We start from the raw sequence: 14,485 nt of genomic DNA, 5'->3' as shown, positions 1-14,485 counted from the left end.
AAAACTCTTATACATGAATGCTAGTATTCGTTTATCGTAAACTAAGTAACTACTGCAAACTCTGCACCCGTGGTTTAAAATTCACCTTTTAAGTTCGACAACGGCATTATACTAGTATAAATTTTTTAAATAATTTGTATATAAATGTATGAAATAAGATCATACCAATATATTAAACGCGCATGCGTAATGTAATGTTGTGCCGTGTGTTAAACCAAAATGTACTTGAGCCTGAAGAGAAACTCAGGTAGCTAAGATCAATAGTGAGCAAATAGTGTGTATTAATTTGTCGTAATTTGTTGGTAACAGAGCAACAGTGTCACCTGCATAAATCACTACGACAGGTTAACTTGACCTCTACAATTTAAATACTCATTAATACACACCATCCAGACGTACACTTGATCCAGCGACATCTGCAATCCTAGATGTGTATTTTCTAAAAAAAAATGTAGACTTAAAAATCCACTTCTTGCTGACTAAGTGTCACGTTCTAGATCTAGATCTAGATGCGTTTAGGTTTGGTTTACATTTTTCCAGTTCTAGATCACGAGTAGAAAATTATTCTCGTGCTTTGTTCATCAAACTTGATATGATGATGTGCCACTTAATCCATGTTTCTTTCATGAATTACTTCAGGGATCGGGGTGGCAGTGACACTGGATTATGACCCCCCCCCCTACTCTTCCTCCCGACGAAATAGAAAACATAAAGTTTATATCTAAAATGTATGCTTTAGCCAATCGTCGCTCTAACGACCACTTTCCAAAGTTTCAAGTACCCACTCCCCAACCTATCCCGGAGAAACAGTTTTGAAAGAAACCCAGCATGACATAAATGTCATGTGTCATTTGACGGGATACACTGTAGTTGGGTCATGTTGACATGATGTCGTTGTCATCCGTCATGACAAAAACATGACCTGATGATGTCATGTCATCGAACACGAGAAGACGAATTTCTTTTACGAAAAATATGCACTCTTGTTCAGACTTTTAAATCGTCTTTATCCAAGCATTCGGAAAAAATATAAAACATAGATTTCCTCAACACAGACAGAAACCAAACAAAATCTAATTTTTTAAAATTTCTTTAACTGATAATTATCTTTGCTTATCCGTCGTACTATTCGATACTTTTTATACAAATCCTTATCACCGTACAACATTGAATTGATAGATCAAACACAACGCAAATATTGATATATCATAACCGACAAGCAAGATCTGAGAAACGATTTTGTTCAATCTCCAAGTAATATCTCATCAAACATACCGGTCATCGATCCAAATCGTTCACCTGTCTCCCTCCACCTCGTGCCCTACTACAAAACAATTACAACAGTAATCGATAAACTCTCACCCGATATAGCCCCTGGTTTAGGAACGGAAATTTGTGAGACGTGCATTGACCTGGGAGTCGCTTTGATATACAGCTATAACAGCATTGATATACAGCTATAACACCAGACAGAGCACAGGTGGACGTGTTGAAGTCACACGTCACCGAGTGAGGGGGTGGGGGCGGGGTGGAGGGGGGGGGGCAGATAAACGTGAGTAGTGTTCAACGAGCAAACGGTTTTTAATCCAACGCTCGTGTCAGCGTGGATCGATCAGAAGCATTAACTGACAAGCCGGTTGTGACGTCATTGACGACTGGATTGGAGGAACCGTTGGTATTTTTTTGTATTTAAATACACCAGATAACACTAATGTGATAATGGCGTTTAATTTTTTTTAAATGGTTTGTTTTGGTTAGATGCAAATAAAAGCATTAGGAGAGGGGGGGGGAGCATTAGCTTCAGTAAATGAATTGAGGGTGAGGAGGGGGGGGCAGTGGCTTTAGTAAATGGAGGGGGGGGGGGGTGCAGTGGCTTCAGTAAATGGTATTCATTAGTCCCAAACCAGGGGTCTCCAAACTTTTCAGTCCGAGGGCCGCATTAACTAACAAATTCAGTTCGGGGGCCAGTTCCTTCCAGGCATGTCTTTGATTTTCCTGGGCAAAGTTCCTCAGCCATCACCAACAAACGGTTTTTCCTTGGACAAAAAGATCTCCGCGGGCCGGAAGAGAGGACTTCGAGGGCCGCATCCGGCCCGCGGGCCGTAGTTTGGAGACCCCTGGTCTAAACATACAGACACCGATGTGGTATTCGGTTATCAGCTGGTTGAAAACCATGTAACTCATCTCACAATAAAAATATATTCTTATATATCTCACTTAAAAAAATATCGGAACTAATTATCTCATTGACAAAACATATGAAGGCATATTATCTTAATCAGTAGGCCTCATTACGTAGCAATTAGTTGAGTGAAATGTGCTATTACTGAGATATTTTCTATTATTTTGTGTAATTATTTATGTGCAGCATAATACTTTTAAAAGAAATTGTATCGGTTTAAGTAAAAACAAAAATTCGGTAGCGTATAATTCTAACATATAATTCTAACACTAATTATAAGGCAGAAAAACAGTTCAAAAACACACAAAAATTGAAGTTAATAAAACGTAGAATCATCGTTAATGTCTTGCTAGACTGTACTACTAAATAGGTTGATTAAAAACTTGTAATGTTAAAACCCAGTCGTTCTTAACCTTTTTAGAGGTACCGAACCCCACCCGTTTCGTGCGCACATTTAGCTTCTTAGATGGTTAAATCGTCCACGTTGACAAAATCTGATCGTGAATCATATGAATCGGGTGTATGTCATGAACTCCGCTGAACCCCTGAGACTAACTCACCGAACCCCTAGGGTTCGATTGAACCCAGGTTAAGAACAATAAATGTCCTAATTTAATCTTATATCCGGAACTAATAATTGGTGTCATTCAAACGTTTTTGAATAAAGTTAAATATGGGGCTCTAGACTTACTTTGGTTGGGTTTTTGTTTTATTATAAGTACCACTCTTGAAAAAATATATGCGGACATTTGAAATTGGAAGTTAATTTGTGGAAAAATTCAATGAAATATTTTAAAACATTTTTTTTTATTAATATCTATATTTACCGATAAGAGAAAAAAAAGGAAAAAAATATGCTGAAATTTGGAATTGAAAGTTAATTTTTGGAAGCTTTTAATTAAATGTTTTAATAAATTGTTTTATGTATATATATATATATATATATATATATATATATATATATATATATATATATATATATATATATATATATATATATATATCTACGATAAAAGACGAAAATACTTATTTAAAGAGCTACACACATGATTTGGAGCCCCAGGTACCTTTTATCCTACCGCACAATACAACAACAGCTAAGTTTCTTGATTCCTCCGTGCTATCTTGACCACAACGTTCAGATCAAGAGTTTTATATTCATATAAAATATGGGTTAAATGTCTCGAAGAAGAGAGATTTGTGGTTTTTTAATAAAAATACAGCTTTGTTTCTCGTGTAATCCGTTGTTGTATAAAAATACAGGACATAATCTTCAAAGATGTCTGCACGATTTATTAAAATTTAACGTTTGTATTTGTTTTGAGAAATAAAACATGTGCATTTCAATAGCTTAGCTTTATTGGAAGTTTGACTTTAAAAAAGACAAATTTTTTCAGATGTTTTTTTTTACTATTGTTTCTCTTTATTTAAGTTCAGATGCTTACAACGTTAGTAGATGTTAACACTATTTAATAAATGCGAAGTCCGCTTGATGTAATTTTGTGAACAAAAAATGCACATAGCGTTGTTTGAGACAAATTATTATAAGACTTGGACAAAAAACAAACGTTAACAAATAGCCATGAAACTTGAATCAGACAGAAGATTATAGCTTTTAGCCCATGACTCAAAAACCCACGGACAATCATTTGTAAACCATTTGACACTACATTATTCTTAACTCCCCTTTTCAAGACAAGTTTTGCAGCTTAGACTTAAAAAGAGGCTATTTAAAACCATTGCCTCCATCTAAAAAAATAAAACGTAACTCAACGAACGAAATGTTACGATGGCAGGTCAGGACGCTAATACATTGACACATGAAGAGCCTGTGAAATTGAAGTGAAAATGGGCCTTGAAGGGTAAATATAGCTTTTCTTTTCTTTAAAAGAAATTACTTGACATCGCATTGAACATTTGAATGAGATAAACTTTGTTTAGAAATATATATATATATATATATATATATATATATATATATATATATATATATATATATATATATATTATCTGCTCATATATATATATATATATATATATATATATATATATATATATATATATATTGACATGCTTTTATAAAAATATATAAACAGACACACACACGCATATATATATATATATATATATATATATATATATATATATATATATATATATATATATATATATATATATATATATATATATGTGTGTGTATGTGTGTGTGTTTGTATATGAAATCATCTTTGGTCAAGCTCAAATGTATTTTTAACAACACAACTAAATATCAACATTAAATAATTACTATTTGCGAATAACAGGCGATTCAATGCATTTTCATTTGTTTTAAAAAATGGTGTGTATTATCTCATTTGAGTTTTAGTTAAAACTACTTTCTATTAAGATCGAATGGAATGGTCTTATGGTCCAAAGTCTGGCTAGAGTTCTGTTGTATACAAATCACATATCTCATACCTTTCATATCTCTCATTTCTCTCATATCTCTCGTGTTTAAGGTACCCGAGTAACTGGTTTAATAGAACACAACATTCTTGTAAAGGCCTGTTTGTCATGTCAGTCCTAAGCCTGTCACTGACACGAAAGCACAGTGCCACGATGTGACATGTTGACAGTGAGATGACACTGGCATGTCTAAACCCCCAGACAACGATGCTTCTTACATCGGCCGGAGCAGTCATCAATAAACGGGATCGTATGATCAATGGTGTTTTGTTTTTATTGTGTTTGGTTTTTTAATGGTGATTGTTTTTTTTCAAGGTTCGGGTTTTATGGTGTGGTTTTTTTAATGGTGTTGTGGTTTTTAATGGTGTTTGTGTTAATTGCTGTTTATGGTGTTTGTGCTTTTAAATTGTTTTTTTCGTTTTTGTATGTTGTTTGGTTTTTTATGTTGTATAATTTCTTTTGGTATTTTATTTTTTTATAGTTTTGATTTTTAATGTTGTTTCCTATTTTAAGGTTTTCAGTTTGTTCTTTTTGACATTTTATTTTTTAATTGTTAAAAAACAATTCCTTGAGAAAGCCTGATTCTAATTAAAACCAAATTGAGTGTGCTAATTCTAAGAAGGAAAAAAAGAGAATTCGGAAAATAAGAACACAATTATTTAAAACAACTTTCTCCGTTTTTTTAAACTTCTTTTTTCGACCGAATTTTTTCCTAAGCTAGTTATTATTTTAAGCGCATGTAGTTGGTCTACAAACCTTTAGTTTGTTGTTGAAGAATACGTATTTCGCTTTGATTAAACGTTTATGGAAAATAAATTTACAAGTTAATAATTATTATTACAGTTTTGAATAAACTGAGCACATAAACATTCATTCAAAGATACTCTTTTATCCGTTAGAATAGCAAAATGTTTTTAAAAAAATCTAAACGCTAATTAGAAAGCATAGGTAAATTAAACAAAAATATTATAACTTTGATCTTTTCCATATCTGTTATTAGAAATTTTGAAAAAAAAACATTAGCTCATTATAATTAAATTAGAATTGTGTTAATATAATATTTAAAAAAAAACATCAAGAAACTCATTTATTTCGGAAAATAAATAAAATGCGCGTCTGAGAAATTTCAAATTGAAGGTGGAAAGGTTGGGGACTATCTGATAAGTTGAGGCCTAGTTCTAAACACGACGAATGAAGGCAAAATGTTAAAAAAAATCGTTATTACACTTGAGTTTGAAGAGAGTACGACAAGAAATATAGTATGGAAAATTAAAATGTTGAAGAAGCAGTCGATTTCTTATATACCTAGTTTTTAATGGCGTACATACCGTGACGAGTCCAAAACGTATTTACGTATAACTTTATGACAAAATCTACAGATATTTACAACCTACATTTTTTTTTCATTTACGTCAATATGGCGTGTATTACTTAATGAGTCAAACTACTAGATAAACTGAGTTCTCAATTAATATTCTTCTTATCGATCTTTATGTTACCCTAAAAATTCAAGTTTCAATGCTGTCTGGGACTTTCGTTTTAAAAAAAATCACCGTCAAGATTTGAAATTAAAAAAACGTATACTATTTACACCTTTCTTTGCTGAATATAGCGTTAGATGTGTTTTATTTTCGCGGGAATTCTTTTTTTTTAATTCTCATTTTTCGATAACACAAAAACATTTTCTTTTAAATTAAAAATTTAATTTTGTTAAATTTTAAGACACGCAGGCACAAAGTAAAAAAAACATATCTTCCCCTCTTTACACCGTACCAAGTAGCATCAGTTCACCTCAGTTCTGCTGACCCTATACTAGACACAAAGTTGTGAAGAAAAAAAAACACCACACACATCCCACTTAAGTGTCATCCTAGCCGTGTCACTTCCACTAGAACAACCGCCGACTGGGACGGGGAAAAACCTCTTCAGGAGCCCAGGACACTGGCGTGTGACGTGTTTAGTCAGAGCTTTAGAAATACTGGTGGTATGGTGGTGGTGTACTAGTGTATACTGCTGGTATAGTGGTGGTATAGTGGTGATGTACTGGCGGTATAGTGGTGGTATCGTGGTGGTGTGCTGTTGGTGTAGTGGTATTGTGCAGGTGGTATACTGGTGCATATTGGTGGTGTACTGGTGGTATAGTGGTGGTATAGTGGTGGTATAGTGATGGTATAGTGATGGTATAGTGATGGTATCGTGGTGGTATACTGGTGGTATACTGGTGGTAGCTGTTGGTGTAGTGGTAATGTGCAGGTGGTATACTGGTGGCATATTGGTGGTGTACTGGTGGTGTAGTGGTGGTATTCTGGTAGTATAAAAATAGGGACGGTCTACTGACTTGAACCAGGATTCAAACTCGAGACTACGGGCTAGCAGTCTAACTCTCTACAATGTTAGGCTACAAGTAATGTTCACAAAAATAAAAAAAAATAAATACTTATCACTGTATAACAATAACTTTTAGACGATTAAATTAACAGCGAAACATTTCTATCAGTATAGATTCTAAAATTCCAATATTACAAGACAACATTAACATTAATTATGCATAAAATTAAAATTTAAACAGTTTCACTTATAAATGGGTCTTTGGCCTATACAAACATCTAGGTTCTTTCATCAAATGATAATTTAGACACTAGAAAGCTTTTGATTGTTAATTAATACAAATAATGTAAAACTTGCAGTTGGAGAGTTTACCTCATTATTCGAGCACAATATTTCACTCAGACATCTAACATAGGTGTACTGAGTTAAAGGTAATGTGGCACACAGGCTTACACGAAGAGATTCCAGGATACATTAGACTGAATTATAAAAGCGTCTACTGTGATTGAATTAATTATTAAAGCTGCACTGCGCTAACGAGATTAATTAATTAGTTAATGTAAAATTGTGGCTTAGAATTTACCACCGACATGGATCAAACCGGCAAATGGAAAAGTGAATAAATCATGACGACCTGAGCTCGATCAATCGGTTGTTTGTGTTTTGATGTTTGATTTTTAATTCACTGTAGCCGTTTCTGAACACGTACTCGTAGTGGAACATTACGTGTAGTGGTTTTATAAAGTTATCAGGGCGCATATTATAGTGTGTTGCCTAACTGATGTTGTATAGCTAGAAAAACACTTAGTGTTTAAACAATTAGTGTAATATTCTTGTCAATCCCCCACTCTCTAGTATAATCTTAAGTCAGGATTTATTATTGCTGACAGTGTTTCTTCCATAAAGTCTACCACTCCCCCCACCTCCAAACCTCTGAACGAAATGGAAATTTGTATAGAAAATATACACTTTTACCAGTGTCCGCCCTCCGGAAAATTTAATCGGCACCCCTGAAAATATTAAGTGCCGCCCCCCCCCCCCCACCCCCGGAGAAAAAAATCTGGAAGAAACACTGATTGCTAAATACCTGATTATAACTAAGGTATGGACATTTAAACATGATGAGTCAAAATGTGTTCAAAACTTTAAAAAAAAACATCACTGTCAATGGTAAAAGATTAATTAATGTGTAACAGTGAAGAAAAGTATTCGTCGATTTTACACGTACAGATTTTGACATGTAAATGTAATCAGCGTCAGAGATTAAGCAAACCTATATATATATATATATATATATATACATAGGCTATCTGCGTGCTGAACTGAACCAATTCCATTTTTGTCAAAATTTATCTTGATATAATCATACGTATCTCTATACGTATAATTTATCACGTGCTCGAAAATTACACTAATATGTATAAATTGTAGTAAAACAGTGTTATTTTGTGTACATTTCAGTTAATATGCGAGTATTATATGTTTGTTTTTCTATGTTCTTAAAAAATACTAAAGTACAAATAAAAAGTAACATTTTATAAATGAGTTTTGATATTTTTTCCTTTACGACCAGCCGCAAAGTTATGAGAAACGATATTAAGCAAAACAAAAATATTATTTTCATAAAATACATTAGGGCACACGAGAGCCGGGGGACAGTGGTTGAAGTTGACGGCAGGATATGAAAGGTGCAGATTTATCAATACCACTTGCCGGCTGCCGGCAACCGGCAATGTCGTGGGGAATAGTCTGGTGGACGGTGACAAGAGACAGACGAGGGGACCGGAGAATAATAGAATTTTCTTCTATCGATTTCAGACGACTACTTAGTGACAAGGGCTTCAGTGGCCGGCCGGTGGGGGAGACGATAAGGGGGACGGGGGGAATGATTGTAATACGCATACAAGTAACATATATATATATATATATATATATATATATATATATATATATATATATATATATATATATATATATATATATATATATATATATATATAGTATATACATATATTTATATATATATATATATTTATATATATATATATATATATATATATATATATATATATATAGTAAAATAATATATTTACACTAGAAGTGTTTATTAGTTAGAAAATTACGGATAGCTTAATTTATATAAACATATGTATGCTATAACAGTCACAATAAATTAAAGCATTTTGACTACCTTCAAATTGTATTACAGAACGTAATAAAATTGGGTAGGCCTACACTATGATGTGACACACTATTAGTAAGTGGTTAATGAATAATTGTTAGTGTTTATAATTTCTTTTTTTTTAAAGCAGGAATTAAGTTCTAGCATGTAAGTTACATCTCAAAAACTATATGAAAAAATGTATACACACTCGTTATATGGAACATTCGATAAATTCCGTCACTTCACTTTTTCCTTGCTTATACCTACAAATACACATACACATACACACACGCACATGCACATGCACATGCACACACGCACATACACACGCACAGAGACTTGATATAGAATCCAATACTGAACGTGAACGCAGGCGGATACAATCAACGCTTTGAAATATTCCTCCCCCCCCCCCCCACACATTCACTGAATGAGATAAAATGCATTTGAAATGAATGAGAGGTTTCGTTTTTTACTTGAGTACTGAATACAATGCCGTCGTTCTAATGGAGGCGAGTGAATGGGACCATTAGTTTTCTAATTTCTCTTTCTCCTTTACACCAGGTCAAAGAAACCTTACGACGTTCGAAATTTCACCGCCGTCTTTCTAAAACGGGGTTTATTTTTTATTACGAATTACGTAACACTTCTTCAAAAAAAAAAAAAAAAAAAAGAAAAAAAAAATTCTCACAAAGTAATTGTAAAATGCAATACGTAATTATATAATTTTCTTGAATTAAAAATATAACAGTTGTGAAAATAGAAACGATTTCACACTTCATTATTTATCATTTTTTTTGTGTGTTATTTGCAAGAAATGAAAGATAAATTTTGACAAAAAATGGAATTGGTTCAGTTTAGCAACCAGATAGCCCATGATTAAGGCTAAATTTAGCTTTAAAAATGGTGAAGTGATATATTATATATATATATATATATATATATATATATATATATATATATATATATATATATATATATATATATATATGTATATAACAGTTGTGAAAATAGAAACGATTTCACACTTCATTATTTATCATTTTTTTGTGTGTTATTTGCAAGAAATGAAAGTTATCGTGACAGAATTGGAATGGTGGCTGTGACACGTAATATAGCGACGCCAGTAGTTGATAATTCTGCAAAGTACATTGGTAGCATTTCATATTTATACAAAGGAAACAAAATTAAGCTTCGAACTTAATCTCTTTTTATTTTATAAATATTAAAAAATGCAAATTGTATAACAGCATATTTGTAAAATTCAGTTATACTATAATTTATGGACTACGTTTAAAATTGTTCATGTCGTAAAATGAAAACATTCGTTTAAGTTAGTACATTCTGCAGTAGATTGCTGACATTTTTTTACGTTATCAATGCTTATACTGCAGTTCTTCAAATAACACATTTTTAAATATATGTAAAAAAAAATACGTTTTGAACTACCTTGAAAATTACATAAAAATATGTTAACAAATGTAAATCGTTCTTGGTTTTATAAAATTGTTATAGAATGTCTTCTTGTAATAATTGTAAAGTAAACCATGTATATAATGTAACGGTTAATTAACCTGGCTTACAATCATCCTATTGAACATCACAAGAAAATCACAAAACAGGACAATTTGAGTCGACAACGCCACGAATATGACCTTTAATGCCTTTATTATGCTGCTTATTAAATACTGTAAATATATTATTCAGACGTTTTGCAATCGTTGTTCTACTTTACTTAATAACAAATGGAGAAATACACAATATGCGCTAGATTTTACACGGCATATCAGTAATAATTTATCAAAATGTTGGTTTGAAAAGAGAGACTTGTCAAATTAGTATAAAATGTGAACACACGAAAGTACCGTCAGCCGCTAACAATACGGGATGTACATCGGTTTCAGTGCCCAAAATATCAAATATTATAACACCATACTACTGGCTCCATTTCTGCAGATAGCAGCAGAGTTTCTACCGGGCATCTCTTCGGGGAGAAGGGGGGGGGGGCAGAGCCCTCCGAAGAAAGTCTACACCCCCTCCCCGAACGAAATGGAATATATATCAAAAACATATACTTTTACCAGTGTCCGCCCCTCCCCGGAAAATGTTGTCCACCCCCCTCCCCCCCCCCCCCCCCCGGAAATATCATTAAAAGACATGTAGAACAAAATCTGGAGGAAACACTGGATGGCAGATGTGTAAAAGATGCTAAACCTTAACTGAAGGTAGTTTTTTTTTTTCAAAACTGACATAAATAATTCTGAGCGTTTGAATACAGCACTAGCGCATTTGTTTGTTTTTCCTCAAGAGAACTAGCAGAATCAGACACATTTAATAGAACGTTGACGGATGTCTGCTAAAACCTGCATCTGGTGTCGTGTCAGGAGTCAGTATCTGTGGTCTTAAAGAGTCAGAGTCAGAGTCGAAACAGAAATTGATGAGGAACTAATTTTAGCTGAAATCGCTTCGACTGATGCATTAGTTTAGGATGTTGCAACCTGCATTTTTTTTTCAGTCTGTGGTTTTTAACTAGGACTGCTGATGAATTACCAGAAAACCAGTGTAGATCCTAATTAGAAGAGATCATTAGTTTTCAACATGCAAGAAAGAGCACGAGGATGTGACATGATATATTGGTGTATCAAATTACTGACATGCGCACATGTAACAAGCTAAAATATTTGTTGCAAAGTTTTAGAATAATAATTAGAATTATTGCGCTGAAAATAGGGCTAGAGTTAAGAATATGATCATATATAGGAGGATCTAGCCAATGAGCTTGGTGAAAGAAGTGATAGACCTTCACTTCCGTATTGAAATAATCGCATATGTAGATCTATATAAAAACACATGAAGACAAAATGTGAAAATAACGTTGTGCATTATATGTCTAAAACAGAAGTAAGCAAAAAGTGTGTTAAGCATTTTAATAAGTCAAACTCATTCTCGATTTCGTTATACACTTATTTGTTACCCCCCCCCCCCCCCACCACCACCACCCATTATTTCCCTTTCCAGACGCTCACGTATTTCGCACATGTAAGCTAGGGTAACATATTCATACTAATATTTACGATACATATCTTATTGAAATGTGCTAGTATAAGTGAACTTATCATCACACTAGAGCAACAATCCACGAGAGGCTTATATATATATATATATATATATATATATATATATATATATATATATATATATATATATATATATATTGTTGGATTCGTATGACAGATCTGTGTATATATGCATATTTTCTATTTTTGTTCAAAGCAAGAATTTTCATCTACTATGCAGAAAATAATAATCAGCCAATACACAACAGGCTGAGACGGGAGAAAGGAATAATCTGCATTTGTGTGGAGTAGGGGCTGTAATGAAGAGGTTTATAATGTGTTGATGTAAATTGCTACGGCGAGAAAAACATGGGAGTCTATGTATGATGTAAATTGCTAAGGCGAGGAATACATGCAAGGCCATGTTTGATGTAAATTGCTAGGGTTAGAATTGGGAGCCCTAGTATGATGTAAATTTTCGGAAATGTGGAAATTTTGGGATGCAATGTTTTGGTGTAAATAATGCGGTTCAAGGATATTCTGACAAGCTCTATTTAAGTGTAAATATTCTGGTTCTGGTTTTTGTCGGAGACTATGCTTTGTAAATTAACACGTTTGGGGAAATTTGAGAGGCAAAATTATTGTGAAAATTGCCTTAATGATGATATAAATAAGGGAAGTTATCTTTTGCTGAGGATGATTGTCTTGATATAAGTGGGGATGGTTTTACAAGCATATATATTTACATATATTTACATATGTATGTATGTATATATATATATATATATATATATATATATATATATATATATATATATATATATATATATATATATATATATATATATATATATTTATATATATATAATACTACACTTGTTTGAGAAAAATAATTTTTACAGTAGTTATTGGTAAAAACGCAATGTGCTTTACTACACTTTAAGCAATATTAGTGACAAAGCTAAGAAATAACTAAATAGTTGAAAATTCCGACACATTCAAAATAACCTAGACTACCAATACCTATTAGACAAATTAAAACAAAATTGTATGCATTATTAGTCAACAGAGCACTATTTTAAATACACACACTGATTAAGAGACTTCAATGATTCCGTTAAAAACCCGGCTGTCCAATGGTATTTATGTTAGCGCACATGGGCTTTTTATATTAGGATATATATATATATATATATATATATATATATATATATATATATATATATATATACATATATATATATATATATATATATATATATATATATATATATATATATATATATATATATATATATATATACAGTTACATATTTCTGATAAATTACCGCAAGGGAGCAAACTATAAGCTACGCAAAAATTTAAAACTTCACCCAAGATCGGACTTAGAAAAAGCCATGATTGAAAGCGAGGAAAAAAGTCATGATTACGCAATTGTTCTGGCAATCGTCGGGACAGCGCGGCATTTCCTTTACCTAGCGCATCTGTCTTTGATGTAAGGGGGCGGGTCGATATTTCAATTCCGAAAGAACAAGCTTATTAGACGAGTTATCTCCCATGACCTGGTCATAGCCCTTGAAACGACGTCTGTAATTTTTAAAGGCGTCCGAAGCGCTTATTATCAATTAGAACAAATTTAAATTACTTGGTTTGAAAATATAATACAGATGAAATATTTCTTTGATATTTAAAGAACTAGAAAGTTGAGAATGTATACATTATTTATACATTATTAAAATAACTATATAAGGTGACACGTTAAAATTGTGAGACATATTTGCGCTAGTATATTATTTTAACTTATTAAAAATATATAAAGCAATACATACATTTTAAACTATTGAACAATGAAGTTCATTAATTAAGTATGTTTTAAAACATTTTTTAACCTTACTCTTTATGTAGATGTTAACAGCAATGAGTATAAAATTTGAAACATATTAGAATTGTATTAACAAATGCGTTCTGAATAAAATATGTTTAAGTGTAGAATGAACGGTTATTAAGACTATTAGAGTATTATACACTACACACGATGGTAGTAAAAAAATAGCTATTTAAAAATTAACAATTTTAACAGTAATGGATAAAGAACGGAAATTTAAAAATCAATTAATTCATTTATAATTTCGCTTATGATTTGTGTAGAATTACTAGAGTAGTCATTTAAATATAAATAAACCGGTAGTGATCTCCCCTAAACTTTCTCGAATATTCTTATATAAAACAACAGGGGATGGTAACTGGGGATATAGTTATGATCTTTAATCCATTTTAAATACTGAAACTTTTAAAAATAGAATAGAATCT

This window comes from Physella acuta, unplaced genomic scaffold, assembly GCF_028476545.2.
Source record: "Physella acuta isolate Inbredline_101_S28 unplaced genomic scaffold, ASM2847654v3 ptg000558l, whole genome shotgun sequence".
NCBI lineage: Eukaryota > Metazoa > Mollusca > Gastropoda > Physidae > Physella > Physella acuta.
This window is presented reverse-complemented; position numbering follows the sequence as displayed.